Raw genomic sequence first — 17,284 nt, forward strand, 5'->3', positions numbered from 1 at the left:
GGAGATAGGTGGGGGAATCTCTCACACGGGCCTGCCTCCTCACCATCCATCATTTCAAAGAGACATATATCGGTCTCCAAAGTGCTTTAAGGCAGCTGCAAGCAAGTGTCACTTTGAGTTAAATGCATTATTAAACTGTTGGGAAATTTCACATCATGGGTCATTTATCTATGCTAAATTGGGTCAAAAGCCTCTACACATGCCTAGATAAATGAGAGAGAAGAGCAAAATTCTCCTGTGGGAAGTAATACTTTGACAAGCTTTATGAGTATGGTTTATTTATTTATTTACTGAGTAGCCATGGGGAAGGGAGATTTTCTTGTTTTTGTTGTGTATGTGCATGTAGTTATTTTAAGAGCTCATCAAACAAACATGGCACAGAAATAGTGTTACCTAATAAATATAGTTATATATTTACCACCCCTACAATGCCACAAATTCGATTTTGTGGAAAGCATAAATCATTAAATATTCATTCATTTAACAATCATTTGAGTGTGTTCTGTGTGTCACACATTGTATAAGAAGTAGGGAATGTGAAAATAATTATTTTAGATCCTAAATTCTGGAGTTATTTCCAGCATGATGGGAAAGACCTGATTGCCTTATTTATATTTTTTAAAAATGGAGTGTGGATGCAGACAAGGGAGGGATTAGATCTTCCAGACTTTAAAGGGGGCAGTGCAGGAGAGGTGACCCGAGCAGAGCCTTCAATGATGGGTAGTGATTTGCCAGATAAAGGAAATCCAGGAGTCCAGTTACAGGATGAAGAAACAGCAGGAGAGAAGAAAAAAGGAAGCAGAAAAGGAGTTATGATGATGATGTAATTAAGGGCATAATTATAGAGTACCCAAATTAGGATGCTTTATAAAATGAAAGGAGGCACTATGAAGTAACCTGGGACAACAGTTATAAACCAAATCTATCCCAAACAAATGGAAACACTCATTTAACTGAGGTGTATCCTTATCCTTGCAGTGGCTTACATGCTGATGTTACAGTGTTTGTAAAAGATCATCCAAATCTAAGAATGTGAACGTACCTACTGCCACTGAACTACACATCCGAAAATGGGCAAAATGGTAAATTGTATATTATATATATTTTACCACAATGAAAGAAAAGGCAATCCAGAACCCTACAAATGTGGACACAGTTTTAGTGGAACATTTACCAAGGTGGTGTGAAGAGGCAGAGAGGAGACACAGTTAAATATCAATGATTCTACCAGACATTATTTTCTTTTTATTGTATTGAATTTTTGATTTTCTAGTAAATTGAGTAATATTGTGATTTTACCTCTTATTATTTCTTCAAACCTTATTGTTCATCATTTAAGTTCCTGATATGCAGAGAGAGAAAGGAAAGAAGCTAGAACAGAACTATCTTAAAAAGCAGCAAGGGGAAGACAAGTCATCACTTACAAGTAAGCTACAATAAACACAGCCTGTTCTTGATTTCTAATTTGATTCCATGGTAGTGGGAAAATATACTCTGCATAATATAAATTCTCTTAAATTTATTGAGGCCAGTTTAAGGCCTACCATATGTCCTATATTGGAAAATATTGCATGTCAATGGAATTTTCCCAAATGATTAAACCTTTTTCATTTTGCACTGCAAGCATGTATTGGGCATCTAATGAATTGTTTGGCATATTGTCAGTAGTTTATGTGACAGAAAACTGAAGTTTCATTTGAGTCTTTGCTCAATCTGTTGCACAAAATGAAATTGTTACTTCTTGTGGCTTTATTAAGATATAATTCACATGTTATACAATCCACCCATTTAAAGTGTAAAATCCAGTGGTTCTTAATATAATCACAGTGTTACCAAATTCTAATTTAATATTCTAATATTCTAATATATTCCAATAATATTATCAAAATATAATTTTAGAACATTTTCTTTACTGCAAAAGTAAGCCCATATCTACCATCATTCCTCCTTACCCCCACTGACATTCAACTAAGCCTCAGACAACCACAAAATCTGCTTTCTGGCTCTAAAGATTGGCTTATTCTGGACATTCTAAATAAACATAATTGTAAAACATATGATCTTTGTTACTGGGTTATTTCACTTAGCATGTTTTCAAGGTTCATCTATGTTTTGTATCAATACTTCATTCCTTCTAATGGCACAAAAGTCCATTATATGGATGTACCACATTTTATTTATTCATTTATCTACTTAAGGACATTTGGGTTGTTTCCACTTTTTGTTTGCTAGGAATAATGCTGCTGTGAAGGTTCATTTACACATTTTGTGTGGATGTATCTTTTCATTTCTCTTGAGAAAATATCAAGGAATGGAATCACTGGGTGCGATGATAATTCTATGGTTAACCTTTTGAGAAATTGTCAGACTGCTTTCCAGAGTGATGCACCATTTTACACTCTAACAAGCTATGTACAAGAGTTCCAATTTCATCACCTTCTTGTTACTATTATCTGGTTTTTTTTTAAATCATAACCATCTTAGTATTTATGAGGAGGTATCTTACAGTAGTTTTGATTTTAATTTTCCTGATGGCTAATGATGCTAAGCATCTTTTCATGTTCTTATTGGCCTTTTGCACATCTTCTTTGGAGGAATGTCTATTCAATGCCTTCACCCATTTATAATTGGGTTATTTGTCTTTTTAATTTTTGAGCTGTAAGTATTCATTATGTTTTTTAGATACTAGTCCCTTGTCAGATATATGATTTGCAATTTTTTTAAAAAACTTTTCACTTTGTTATTGCTTTTTTTTTGAGATGGAGTTTCACTCTTGTTGCCCAAGCTTGAGTGCAATGGCACACTCTCAGCTCACTGCAACCTCCACCTTACAGGTTGAAGCGATTCTCCTGCCTCAACCTCCCAAGTAGCTGGGATTACAGGCGCCTGCCACTACACCTGGCTAATTTTTGTATTTTTAGTAGAAACAAGGTTTCACCATATTGGCTAGACTGGTCTCAAACTCCTGACCTCAAGTGATCCACCCTCTTTGGTCTCCCAAAATGCGGGGATTACAGGCATGAGCCACTGCGCCTGGCCTTTGTTAATGATTTCTAATTTAATTACAAGGTAGTAGGAAAGTATACTTGGCATAATTTAAATTCCCTTAAATTTATTGAGGCCTGTTTAAGGCCCACCACATGTCCTATGTTGAAAAATATTACATGTCCACTTGAGAAGAATGTATTTTCTTCTGTTGTTAAATGGAGTGTTCTAGGTTCTAGGTTTATTAGGTCTCATTTATTTATAGTCTTCTTCAAGTCCTCTATTTCTCTTTTGATGTTTCTTGTTGTTCTATCCATTACTGAAAGTGTGATATTTTAAGTCTCCAACTACCGTAGTTGAATTCTGTCAGTTTCTGGTTTATCTATTTTGAGGCTCTGTTTTAGTTTTATGTATACATATTTATAATTTTTATATGATCCTGAGGGACTGACTCTTTTATCAGTATAAATATCTCTTGTAATCTCTAGTATTATTTTTGTTTAAAAAATTTACTTTTTTCTATTACTATATTATGTACGTCAGCTTCCCTTCCCTTCCCTCCCCTCCCCTCCCTGTCCCGTCCCTTCCCGTCCCTTCCCTTCCCGTCCCTTCCCGTCCCTTCCCTTCCCGTCCCTTCCCGTCCCTTCCCGTCCCTTCCCTTCCCGTCCCTTCCCTTCCTGTACCTTTCCTTTCCGTTCCATTCCGTTCGGTTCCGTTCCATTCCGTTCGGTTCCGTTCCGTTCCGAGACACGCTGCCCAGGCTTGAGTGCAGTGACACAATCTTGGTTTACTGCAACCTCCGCCTCCCAGGCTCAAGTGATTATCTTGCCTCAGCCTCCCAACTAGCTGGGATCACAGGCACACGCCACACACCACCATAGCCAGCTAATTTTTGTATTTTTAGTGTATATGAGGTTTTGCCATGTTGGCCAGGCTGGGCTCAAGCTCCTGGCTTCAAGTGATCCACCTGCGTCAGCCTCCCAAAGTGCTGAGATTACAGGTGTGAGCCACTGCGCCCTGCCACTCAGCTTTCTTTTGGTTGCTCTTTGAATGATATATCTTTTTCCACCCTATTACTTTCAATCTATTTGTTTCTTTGGATCTATGATGTGTTTCCTATAGATAACACATAGTTGAATCATAGTTGTTGTTTTTAAATCCAGTCTGAAAATCTCTGTTCTATCCACTCACATTTAATGTTGTTATTAATATGGTTGGATTTATGTATGTCACTTAACCTTTTGCTTTTGGTGTCTCAAATCGTTTTATGTTTCCCTATTCTTCCATTTCTTTCTTTTGCATTGAGTGAGTATTTTGTAGTAGAGCATTTTAATTTGTTTAGTTCTTTTTTTCACTGTATTTTTTGAGGTTTTTAAAAGGTGGTTTCTATATGGTTTCCCCACAATATACATTATCAGAATCAACTTTAGATTTACACCAACTTAAATTCAATGAGAAGTAGAAATCCTATTTCTAGATAGCCCTATTCTTTCTTACCCTCATTTTGTGCTATTATTTTAAAATGCACTATATTTACATATGTTACAAGCCCAAAATAACATTATTATACTTTACATGAGTTTATGCTATCAAAGGAGCTAAGAAAACAAAGGAGAGGAAGTATACATTTCTAGAGTTTTGTTATATTACCCTTATTTATCATTTGATCTATTTCTGTGGATTTGAGTAACCATCTGGTGTCATTTCCTTATTCAATACAATTTTTCTTTCATTATCATCCTTTCTGGTGTTACTGTCAGATATAAGCCCAACAAAACAATTACAGGTACATATTGGTTGCTGAATAAAATAACTTTTTAAAATTTATTAAGGAAGAAATATGAATGTGTACTGTTTTTTATAATTACATAATTATCTTTACTGGCACTCTGTTTTTTCATGTGGATTTGAAATACTTTCTGGGATTACATGTTTTTAGCTGGAAGGAATTCTTTCAATATGTCTTATAAGGTAGATCTGCTAGCAAAAAAAAATCTGTTTTCATTTATTTATGAAAGTCTTTATCTTGCCTTCATTCTGTAAGTAGGTTTGCTGGGTATAATATTCTTAGTTGAAATACTTTGAAGATGTCATTCTACTTCCTTGTGGATTACATTGTTTCTGATGAGAAACCAGCCATTCATGTTTTGGAGCTTACTTGGAAGTGATAACTTGTCTTCCTCTTGCTGCTTTTAAGATTCTCTTTGTCTTCTGACATTTTTACTAGGATGTGTCTAATATGGATCTTATTGTGTTTATCCTACTGGGTGGTTATTGAAATTCTTGGAAGGGCAGGTTAATGTTTTTCATCAAATTTAAGAAGTTTTCAGCTATCATTTTTTTGAATATGTGTTCTACTCCTTCCTTTCTCTATTCTGCTGATACTCCCATTATTCATGTGTTACTGAGCTTCTGGTTGGTGAGAGTTTCTCTGAGGGGCAGATCTTTTTTCTTCATTATTTTTTTCTCTGTTTTTCAGATTGCAAAATCTCTGTCTCCAAGTTCATTAGTTCTTTCCTCTGCTTGCTAAAATCTACTGCTGAATTGCTGTAGTATATGTTTTATTAAAATTATTGTGCTTTTCAGCTCCAAAATTTATGTCTTATAATTTTTATATCTTTATTTTAATCCTTTATTTGATAAGACATTATCACACTTTACTTTTTTAAGCATAGCTTTCATTAGTTATTTGAATATATATATAAAATATCTATTTTTATGTTTTTGTTTTTATCTAGATCTAACAACTGTGCCTTTTCAAAAGCAGTTTCTATTGCCTGTTTTTTCTCCCATGACTCGGAGTTACATGTTTTGTCATTATTTGTGTATTTTGTACATTTTTGTTCTAAAAACTAGACATTTTTAAAAAGTCTTGTAACTACCCTGAATACTAATTTTTCACTCGTTCCCAAATCTCTCTTTGTATCTTTTCTTGATTTCTTTGTTAAGCTGTCTGCCTTAGTTTGTATCACAGAAAGCCATTAGCCTCCACTCATTTCCAGTTGTTTGTTTTATTGTTTTCAGTTATTGCCTGGGGATATAAATTGCTCTAGTCTGAATCAGTTAAATGCAGGCCATTTTTCAAAGGTAAATTTTCAGTCCAGTTTTTGAGGTTTGTTCCTTTTTCTAGCTGTCACTTCTTGGTTCTTTCTTTAAACCTATAGCTTGTTTTTAGCTTTTCTGGAGCTACCAGCATCCTCTTAATTGCTAGGCTTGACCTTTTCTACACTTATTCCAAATAATGTCAGTTTCTTTGTAGAATTTCTCCACCCCCTAAGCAGAACCTCTGCACCACTGCTTAGGAACTTGGGAAGGGGAGAGAGAGCCACTTTTTGAGGAATGACTCCCCTGCTTCACATGTGGGGCAACGAGGTGGAGAAGCAGCCTCTGGTTTTCTTGGTTGCTTGTTGCGAGGTGTAACATCTACCTTATGAGCAAACTGAGTAGATGGCCCTTGGGGCCACTGTATTCTCACTCTACCACACCTGGGCTCTTACTTCTACCAATGAGTGGGAGCTGAATGGATGAAGAAAACCCCAGGCCTCTTGACCAGTCTTGTGTAGCATGGAGGTCCTGCAACATGTAACTGGGAATATGAGAAACACTGGCAACCTGCGTCTCCCAGCGTGATACTGTCACCCTTAACTGAGAAGTGGAGGGAAAAGGATCCATGTGTTCTTGACTGCACCCACCAAAATGGAGCCCCCATCATGCTGAGTTGGGTGGCTGGGAGTGGGGAGCTAGTCTTGGCTCAGTTACCACAGACTTGCTGTTCTTACTGAGATTTAGTAGCTTTTTAAAAATAAGTGTTTCTTCGCTGGCTGTATTGCCTTAAGAAAATTTCCAGACATTTGCATTATTTTAAAATATACACTTTCACCAGCTATAGTTGTTTCCCTAGTGAGAGGGTCTGTGTTACTCTTCATATCACCATCTAAAATTATCTTTTGAAAGGAGTTTATCCAATCTGAAGGCAATTCCCTAATCATTTCTATGTCAAAGAAAGGGGCCTCTATGTATGAAAAGTAAATTTTAAAAAGAGCCCAAATATTCACACCAGAACAGCTCTTTCCTCTTACCATTTTGATGCTGCCAGCATGTGATATTTCTCTGGTATTAATACTGGCACCTAAGCCATTTTCCAGACACTGAACTTTGAAACTCATCAGAAGAATGATTGAAATGCTAACAATAGGGATGTTTTTATTCTAAAAATGTTCAGTTCTTATTCTGAAATTATCTGAGTTCCCTCCTTACATATAGGAGATAATCATATCTGGATAATATTGCATTATATGACCACAGAGGTACTTCTGAATTTTCATGAAATGCTTTGTTATTACTATAACAATAACAATACATAGCCAGGTCTAGTCCTCTCATACTAACATCAGTGCTAAGAGGTAGGTACCATTTTACCCCCATTTAACATGTGTGTAACTAGAAACTTAAGTACACATAGCAAGCAAGTAGTAGACGGAAGACTGAGAACATGAATCTCAGACAGATGGATTCCAAAGCCTCAGACTTTAATCACCTTATAATTGCTTCACACTACTCTAGTGTTAACCAATGCTGCAAACATTCATTTAGTACTGCATTTTACAAAATGTTGTCCAGAGATCCCTGAAAGTCCTCAATACTCATTCAGGGATCCATGAAACTATTTCATAAAAGCTCTTTTCATAATATAAAGATACCGTTTGCCTTTTTTATTCTGCTCCTCTCACCGGGGTACAGTGGGGCTTCCAGAGGCCACAATACTCTGATTGGGAATGCCTCATGTGCTTGTATAGCTTTGTATCCTATATCTCCCTTTCTATTGCTATTATGTTAAACATTGATAGATATAAACCAAACATATGAGGATCCTTGAGGTTGACCATTTTTAAAATTGCAATGGAATCCTAAGAACAAAATTTAGTTTGAGAATCACATATTTAATTAATGCTACTGTAAATTATTCTAAACCATGTGGAACCATTGTTCGCTTGTTTCTATGTATTCAATATTTTTAGATTCCAAAGACATGTGAGATCATGCAGTATTTTCTTTTTCTGTGTCTGGTTTGTGTCACTTAGTATAATGTCCTCTAAACTATTCCATGTTATTGCAAATTGTACTATATCTTTCCATTTTCAAAGCTGAATAGCATTTCATTGTATATGTATAGCACAATATACAATTTAAAAAAACATTCTTGGAAGGAATTGAGTTTACATAACATACAGTTTATAATTCCATGGCTTACAGAAAGAAAAGAAGTCCTTTTGCCTTGATTTTACATCACAAAATGTTACCATTTTTACATTTTTCTTTCTTAATTTGCCTTACCTATCTTTAAGTTTAGAGTTAAAAGTGTAATTGTAGTGACAATTTGCCCTAGTTGTCGGATAACATATTATATTTTACTTATGTCAAAAATTTGGGGGTATCCTTTTTAGATATTTTATTGGTTCTATATTATAATGTGCTTTGAACTTTTAAAAATAGAAGTAACTGTAAATGTGGATTTTGCAAATTCAATATACTTCTTATGTTAATGAAAGTGGTCTGAATTAACACTCTTCCCTTTCACCTTTTTTTCTTCATTCATAAAATGACATTCTGTGGCTGTGGGATAATGGAGGAGTCAATTTTCATAACTGTGTGTTGTGAGAATTTCACAAAAGTAAATAAAAACTTAGCTGGTCTGGCACCTGGAATAGAGTCTTTTCTGTTTACTTGCAGTAGTTTTGCTGCATTAATTGAAACTTAATCCCTCAGGAAATGGGTTACAGCACATCTCAGAGTATTTCACCCAACATCTGAGGAGTCCAGGGCATTTAAACATCAACTCCTGACAGTCATTGTTTGAGGGCCATATTGGTTTTCCAGTGCTGCCACAACAAAATATCACAGACTGGGGAGCTTAAGCAATAGAAATTTGTTTTCTCACAGACTTGGAGGCTAGAAGTACTAGGTCACGGTGTTGGGAGGCTTGGTTTCTTCTGAGGCCTCTCTTACTGGCTAGCAGATGGCTGCCTTCCAATATGTCTTCACCTGGTCTTTCCTCTTTGGCCATGCATCCCTGGTGTCTCTCTGTGTGTCCAAATTTCCTCTTCTCATAAGGACATCAGTCAGATTGAATCAGGGCCAACCCTAATGACCTCATTTTAACTTAAGCTCTTTAAAAAGTCCTGTCTCCAAATACTGTCACACTCCAAAGTCCTGGAGGATCGAGTTTCAACAGATGAATTTTGTGCCAGCACAATTCAGCTCCTAGCAGGAGATGTGCTGGGGCAGGAGGATTTTTTTTTGAACTACTTCTGATATGGGCAAAGCAGGCTCAAGCTGCCAGTATAAATCTATGACAAAGAAGTACAGCTGTTCCCAGCTAGAAGTCAAACATGCACTGCAACTGTGAGGGCAAGGGTATATGGGTGGGGAAAACAACATCTTCCATCTCTACACACAAAATCACAAGTATCCTAAGGTTGACCTTGTCAATTCAAACATAGTGTAGTCTCTTTGTTTCAAGAGAGCAATGACCATATCCATGCACATTTGATCAAATACATCTAACTACATTCTATATAAGTACCGAGATAGCAAAATAAATGACACAAAGGGATCATAGTTTAATGGGATATATGATGTGAGTTCATTCATGGAAGAGATAGAGCCATGGGACATCATGCCATGGGAGAGAGTGGGGAGATGGGGATACAGGTCATGCAATAGTGAAGGCTTTCATGCAATGGTGACTCCTGAGCTGAATCTTGGAAAATAGATAGAAATCCATAAAATTGGCAAGAAGGTTGAGACAGAGATATGGGAAGAATTTTGCATATGGAGTCAGCAGGGTGGAGGTGGAGAGATAAGGATGGTGCATTAGTGCACTTAAATGTCCTATGGCAATGAGCTAGCATCTTTCAATAGAGATGCTGGTAGAGAACGCAGCTCTATTCTCCACTTCTTAGATTATAAACCATAGAAGGAACTTATTCACAGGTATTTTGTACTCAGCAATGCATTCAGAGGATTTTCCCTTTCATTTTTTTCCTTATACAGTTGCAGAAGAGCAAAGTGACAAAAAGCAAACTAAGGCTTTCTCTGCAATTAGCAGTAAGCAGTTAAAGTTGTTCTCTCTCTCTTTGTCTCTCTCTGTCTCTCTCTGTCTCTCTCTCTCTCTCTCTCTCTCTCTCTCTCTCTCTGGAGGACCCAAAGCTGCTGGCAGCTGAGAAAAGCCACATGGAATGATTTCTTATGCCAAGCTGGCTTGAATCCCAGAGTCATGCATATTCCTTTGAAAAGGGGTTTTGACTCCAGGCTAAGAAACCAGACTATGTTAGAAGGGAATATTCTCATCAAAGTCAGAGCATTTGCATTTAATTCAGCATTTTGCTCCATCCCAAGATAGCTTTTTTAGTTATTGCAAAATGTAAGACACTATTCCCCTGGGAAAGAGAAAAAGGAATCATCCACTTGCCTTTTGAGACTTAAAATGAAGCAATTCAACAATTACCATGGACTTGGTTAGAACTGTCTCCCTGGGTAAAAAGCAATCCTGTTTACTTATGGTGCATGCATGCATACATGTGCTTGTCTATTTTAAAAAGGGAAGCAAGCAATCTAAAATAGAAAAGTTTAGCATTACATGGATTTTAACATTTTTAAGATTTAATGCATGGCTAAATTAAGACCTGGCACTAATTGTCCTAAAGCATAATATTTTCACTTGTAAAGAAAGTTAGAAGAATTTATAGAGAAATTGGGCAATTTATGTTAACCTTTGCCATGGATATTATGAGACCAGGCAATATGTTACTCATCCCATATTTTTATTTACTAAATATGACAAACTCAGGTCACTCAGTTCTATCTGGAAGTGCCAGAACTCAAGCCAAGACTGCCTAAGCAAAGCTAACATAGTGAAGCGTTGTGCACTATTGATAGAAATATATCATGGCACTATATTCAGTATTTTCTTTTCTTAGCTATGGGAAATGCTTGTGTACTGATGTGCATTTATTTGTATGATAGTTGAAAGACCAGTGTTTGAAATTCCTAAGACCTAGGTTGGAATTACTGCTCTTCTGTTAGTCAGTTATGCAATGTTACTCATATTTCTTTCATAACCTCAATGTTCTTACTTGTTAAAGGGGGATTATTTTGCCTCCACTGATATGTAGGTAAATACAAGTTGACGAGTTGGCTTCTGCCTGACACTGCATGAAAAGTTAAACTTGAATTATTTCATTAAATCTTCACATGAAAACTCCGAGGGTAGAAACTTGTAATAAGAATTCTGACACCATCATTGTTGTTGTTGTTGTTTTCCTTTTTTTTTTTTTAAGTTCGGAGATACATGTGCAGAATGTACAGGTTTGTTACATAGGTATACGTGTGCCATGATGGTTTGCTGCACCTATCAAAACCTGTCATCTAGGTTTTAAGCTCCACATGCATTAAGTATTTGTCCTGATGCTCTCCCTCCCCTTGCTCCTCACCCCTCCCCCCGACAGGCCCCAGTGTATGTCGTTCCCCTCCCTGTGTCCACAGGAGCTTTAAAGCTTCACCTGTCCTTCTTCCCTGCTGCCTCACATCTGGGCAAGCTGATAAGAAAGCCTGAGTGCTCCCTCCTTTGGTGTTAGAAAGGAGTTCAAACAATGGAAACTCTCATCTCATCCCCACCCCAACTATCATAAAAGCCCCAAGCCTATCTCCTTTCCTTGATCTCTCCAACCACTTAAGGATCAGCTTGGGAAGCCTGCCCTTTTCTCTCCAGAAAGACTCATTTTGTGACTAATAAACATTTCATACTCTTTTGGGGCGTGTGTGTGTGTCTGTGTGTGTGTGTCTTCAGTTTTAACATCTGAACCAAACTTTGGAAGGGGTTCAGTCCTATTTCTTTGGAGTGGCTACAAAACAATACTATTATTTCTATAATTTAGAGATGAGAAAAACTTGGGCTTAAATGAGGATTAACTTGCCACAGTCACACAGACTAGTAAATTGAGCATCTGACTTTATAGTCTCAGCTTGTGGTGTTAGGAAGATAAAATGAGGACATTCATAAGAAATGTTTAGTCCAGCACTCAACACATGTTTAATGCCCCATAAATCCCACCCACATCTAGGTAAAATGGGGAGGTCGGCATGTGTGAACATCAAAGTAGGTTATTGATTCACTGTTGTGCCATCTGCACCGAACTCAGAGCTTTCCTAGAAATAAAGGTTTACATGCATAGCAAACAACCATCTGATGCTTGCAAACACTCTATGACTCTCTCTTCAAAGCACTGAAAATGTACAACTTCCATCAGTCCAAGACAACAAGTTTATTTTCCAGTCTCACATATTTCATCCCCCAGTTGTTTGCTGGAAGCTGCTGGCTGGCTGCCAACATGACAACCCTCATCTGTCATCAGTGTGTGTGTGCCTTCTATGTACGGCCTTTCACGGAGATTTGTAGGATATGTCTTCTATTCACCGGAAAGGTGGACACTCTGCTAAGACTCTTATGAATCCTAGTGTTCTCTGCCTCTCTGTGTAAGGTACAGTTAAACCTCCCCTAATCTGAGAATGACATCTCCTGACACCTCTGTGATACACCAGGAAATCACTAATTGCCTAACCCAAGGTCATAAAGTTTTACTCCTATGTTTTTGACAACATACATGTGCAGAATGTGCAGGTCTGTTATGCCTGAGAACCAAAAACATGCTGGGTTTTCTGGTCTTTCTAACAGCCAGTACTATTTCTCCTCCTCATTCAACTCAACTGCTGCTACTACTGTTACAACAATTACTACTACTACTTCTATTAGTAATTGTAAGTAAGCATTCCCTAATAGTAGTTAGTTTACTGCATGCTATTCTGTGTGTGCTTTATATGCAAGATTCCATCCTCATTATTATACTATTAAGCAGGCTTTATAACCTCCCGCTTTTTTGAATGAGGAAACTGTTACATGAAGCTGTGCCTATGTTATTCAGGTACTTGCTAGCTAAACAAGGATTTGATCACTGCTTCCTGGACATCTAATTATCTTTAAATATTACCTTGTTTGTTATTGTAGTTTAGATATCTGTCCACTCCAAACCACTTGTTGAAATTTTATTTCCAATGTTAGAAGTGTGGCCTAATGGAAGGTGTTTGGGTCATTGAGGCAAGTCCTTCATGAATAGATTAATGCCCTCAGTGGAGGGAGCAGAGGTGTGAGTGAATTTTCATTCTCTTAGTTCCCATGAGACCTGGTTGTTAAAAAGCCTGACTCTTTCCCCAGTCTCTCTTGCGTCCTCTCTTGCCATGTGATCTCTACACACATCTTCCCTCCATCTGTCACCATGAGTGGAAGCAGCCTGAGGTCCTTACCAGATGCCAAGTCTTGATCCTTCCAACCAGCAGAACCATAGCTAAATAGACCTCTTTTCTTTATAAATGACCATCCTCATGTATTCCTTTATAGCAACACTACATGGAATAAGAAACCTGGCATCTTCTGGTAGAGAAATCTGAATCTCAGATAACATCGTAACTAGTTCAAGGTTATAGGATAGGATTTCTAGAATTCGGATTTGCCTGGCCACAGATAAATACTCTCATTTTCTTTCCATACAGAACAGTAAAGTGTCAATTCTATATCCTCAGTGGTGCCTTTTCTAGCTTTCATGCTAAATAAAGGTCCTAATATTAGAAAGAACACTTTGTATACTGCACTTACGGAATGCTACTGCTCTGAGAGAGAAGGTGGGAGGTGCTCAGTGTGTGAGCTGGATATGCCTGTATCTGTTGCAATACTCTATATGTCCTTCTCTATCCTCGTCTCTCCCTCTGGATTTCTCTGATATTACTTTCCCTGCTTTCAAGATGAAACAGATATCTATTCTTTTTGAGATGAGCCCATGACATACTGCATGCATCTCTTTTAGCATTTTTCACATGGCTCCTCAATGATTTTCACATCTATCTGTGTCTCCTAGACGGCAAGCAACCTGAGGGTGAGAAGTGCATGATGTGTTTATTGGCATCTCATGTTTCTCAAATAATAGGCCCTTTAAGTCTCTGTAATGATTTTGCAGATGACTGACTGAATGACATCGAAATTGCCACTAGTTGGCAAAAGTGTTTTTGCTTGTTTCACTGAGGAGGGAGAAAAGGAGGTAACAGGTGAAACATAGGGGCTTGAGGGTCAGAGTGACATTCAGAGAGATACGGAGGAGATATGTGGATGTTGTCTTGGACACTCAGCTCCATAAAGTTTGTATGAAGGACAAGCTAACATTAAGCAGAATCTGTAAGGCTATTTCTAAATAGATTATTCAATTACAGACATTTCCCCTGAATATAAGAGTTTCATACTGATTCAGAGTAAAGGATACTTGGTAGCATCAAGTCTTTGATGTTTTCTGGGAAACAAAGAATGTGTTCAGCGAATGCTCTTTCATGCATAGAATACGATCAGTGCTATTCACCAAGTGACCCTTAAAGTGTCACAGAAAGACGTGAAGCTTCTGAGGTGAAAAATTGCATCCAAAATATCCCTTTGATTTGCTTAAGGCACGTTAGAGGGAAGCATTCAGAATCAGAATGAAGTTTTAAAAGGACACAAACGAAAATAAGGAGCATCTTTAATATCTTCACTGTTGAACATCATAAGGTATTTTACTAAGTGGCTTAAATGGAAAATATTTTTTCAAAAAGGAAAAGGATGACAGGCATTATCGAGCTGAACTGGAGAAAGAGTTTTAGGTAAATCCTCAGCGGTATTGTAGAAAGAAGTATTATCAACTCCTGGAGTCATAGCACGGTGTCCATAAATATTCAGGGCAAATTTTTCCTCAAATGTCAGCATATTACACTGCAAGTTTATATCTGATTTTCGGTCCGTTCTCATATCTAGGTCTCTTTTGGAATTGTTGATTTCAAACCATACTTTCCCCTCCCCCTGACTGGGTGACACTGAATATTTAAGACGCTAAGAAATCAAAACCCAGAAGTTGTCGTACTGAGGCACCTGCTGTGTACATGCCCTGAATGTGTGAGTGGAAGACAGAAGCCTATGTTGGTGGAATTCACATGGCAGTGAGAAAAGACAAATGTGACACACTAGCCTCTACTCTCCATAGGGGATAAAATGATTATAAACAGGAAGTACTACTCCAGGGGTGTTGGTAGATACGCAAGGAAGACTCTTCAGGCCGTTTTCATTTTGGGGGAGTAGAAAAATAAAGCAAAGCAATAAAATGGGCTATGTGAAAAGATGGATTAAAGAGAGGAGATGGCATAACTGAAAAAAAAAACAGTTGCCTTGTTTGAATACATCTAAAATGCAATGGCTGAGGAGCATCTTCTTAGTCTGTCTCCTTGTACCATTTGTGTACCTCCCACAAAAAAAAAATAAATAAATAAACAGGATGGTTTTCAGTTGACTGCAATCCCTTATGCCCTTCCGCAGATCCTGAACCACACACAAGCCTCTCTTGGTTAGTGTGATATGTTAAGCATTTGACCAATTATCACATAACAATCCTCACAACCACACGCTGGAAAAAATGATCACCACTAGTTTTATAAATGACTCAATTTTTTTTTTGAATGGCTGCTCATTAACGTACTAAATCCCACACCCACCAGCACCATGACAGTTCTGGGAACGTTCGTGTTTGGTGTAAAAATGAGTGACGCCATGGTTCTGAGAAATCTTCACTTTTTTCCAGAAATCGTTTTGAATATTCTACCCTTTGGTTAAAGAAACCTGTAAAGATAGAAACCCCAAACCTCACGGCATGCAATCTCTCTTGAGTATGTCCGAACTCCCTTTTCTTGAGCGTGTATTTTAGCTTTGCTATTAAGTCCCATACTTTCAGTATTTCCTGATTTGTTCTTGATTTACCTCTGGAAACAAACAGTATCTAAGAGCCTGGACACTGGCCTGGGTAAAAGTTCCCACTGGCATTTGGGGATCTCTCTTATCCCACTGGTATCACTTAGACAGATTACATTATTTCTCTGAATCCCTTTCTTATATTAAAATGTCTTAGATAAAAAAGTCATTAAAATTACTTCCATAAAGTCATTTTAAAGATTGGCTATAATATGTCAAGTATTTAGCATAAATATAGGATGAATGAAGGGCAGTGATGGTGCTGGTGGTAATGACGATGGTGCTGAAGATAATGACGCTTAATATGCCTATGCAAGAGGGAAGGGAGAAGCAAGTCTGATTTTTCCCTCTTCTTTTAGAAATGCTGCCATCAGCGAAACTCATACTAACCAAGAGAGATTATGTGTGGTTCAGGAACTCTGGAAGAGCATCAGGGATTGCAATGAACTGAAAACCATCCTAGGTTGGTGTGGGAGGTTCACAAAAGGCCTAGGAGACGGACTAGGAAGAATGTTCCTCGGACAATGAGATTTGGTTACACATATTCAAATCTGTGTGAATCTGGCATCAGGAGAAACAGCTCATTAGTATTTAATGCTGACAATGTGAGTTCTGAATTATTTTGTGTCAATTAAACTTTATAAGATAACTGTGAGCTAAGGGTGCTTAACAAGGTATGAAGTGTTGAGGACACAGAAGAGTGAAGTGTGTTTGACTGTCCTGCTTGGGCCATTTGTTCCAATTGGATCTGGTAAAAGTAGCGTGCTTGGAGAAATAGAAACATTTTGAAGAGATGGGAGATGTTTGATTGGACCTGAATAGAACTGGCATTTGTAAGAAAGATTCTGCACAAGTCCTGTGGGCAAAAGGTGAGTGAAAAATATAGAAGGCAAGTTTCAGGTTAGCGCAAGGGAATAGAAAAACCTAATAATAATAGTAAAAATTATAGTAATAGTAACAAAAGTATTTTAAGGTAGCATAGGCCACTAAATGTGTCCTATCCTTTCCTTAAAAGTATGCAAAAGATGCCAGGTAGCCACTAAAAAAAATACATTTTTATAAGGAAAGACCTGCTGTGAGTGCAATATTGAGCTATATTACTCAAAGATTACCTTCAACCCCAAGATTTAAGAACTTTGATAGAGTAAACTATTCATTTTACATGGTGTTTGTATTTTCACTGTATTAATACCTCCAATAGGTTGACTCTGCTAGTGCTGGCAAAACACAGTGAAGAAAACCAAAATATTTCACCGCAAAATATACTTCTTTGACGTATTAACAGAAGTTGCCTTGCAAAGCTGTTTTAAGTGGAGGAGATTTGCATCTGTAGAGAATCTGCACTCTACAGATTCTGCACTCTCTGAGGCCCTCACTCATCTGGATCTAGGAAAGATTGAGTCTGACATCGTTAAACACCCAAAAGAA

Source organism: Piliocolobus tephrosceles, chromosome 17, assembly GCF_002776525.5.
Source record: "Piliocolobus tephrosceles isolate RC106 chromosome 17, ASM277652v3, whole genome shotgun sequence".
Lineage (NCBI taxonomy): Eukaryota > Metazoa > Chordata > Mammalia > Primates > Cercopithecidae > Piliocolobus > Piliocolobus tephrosceles.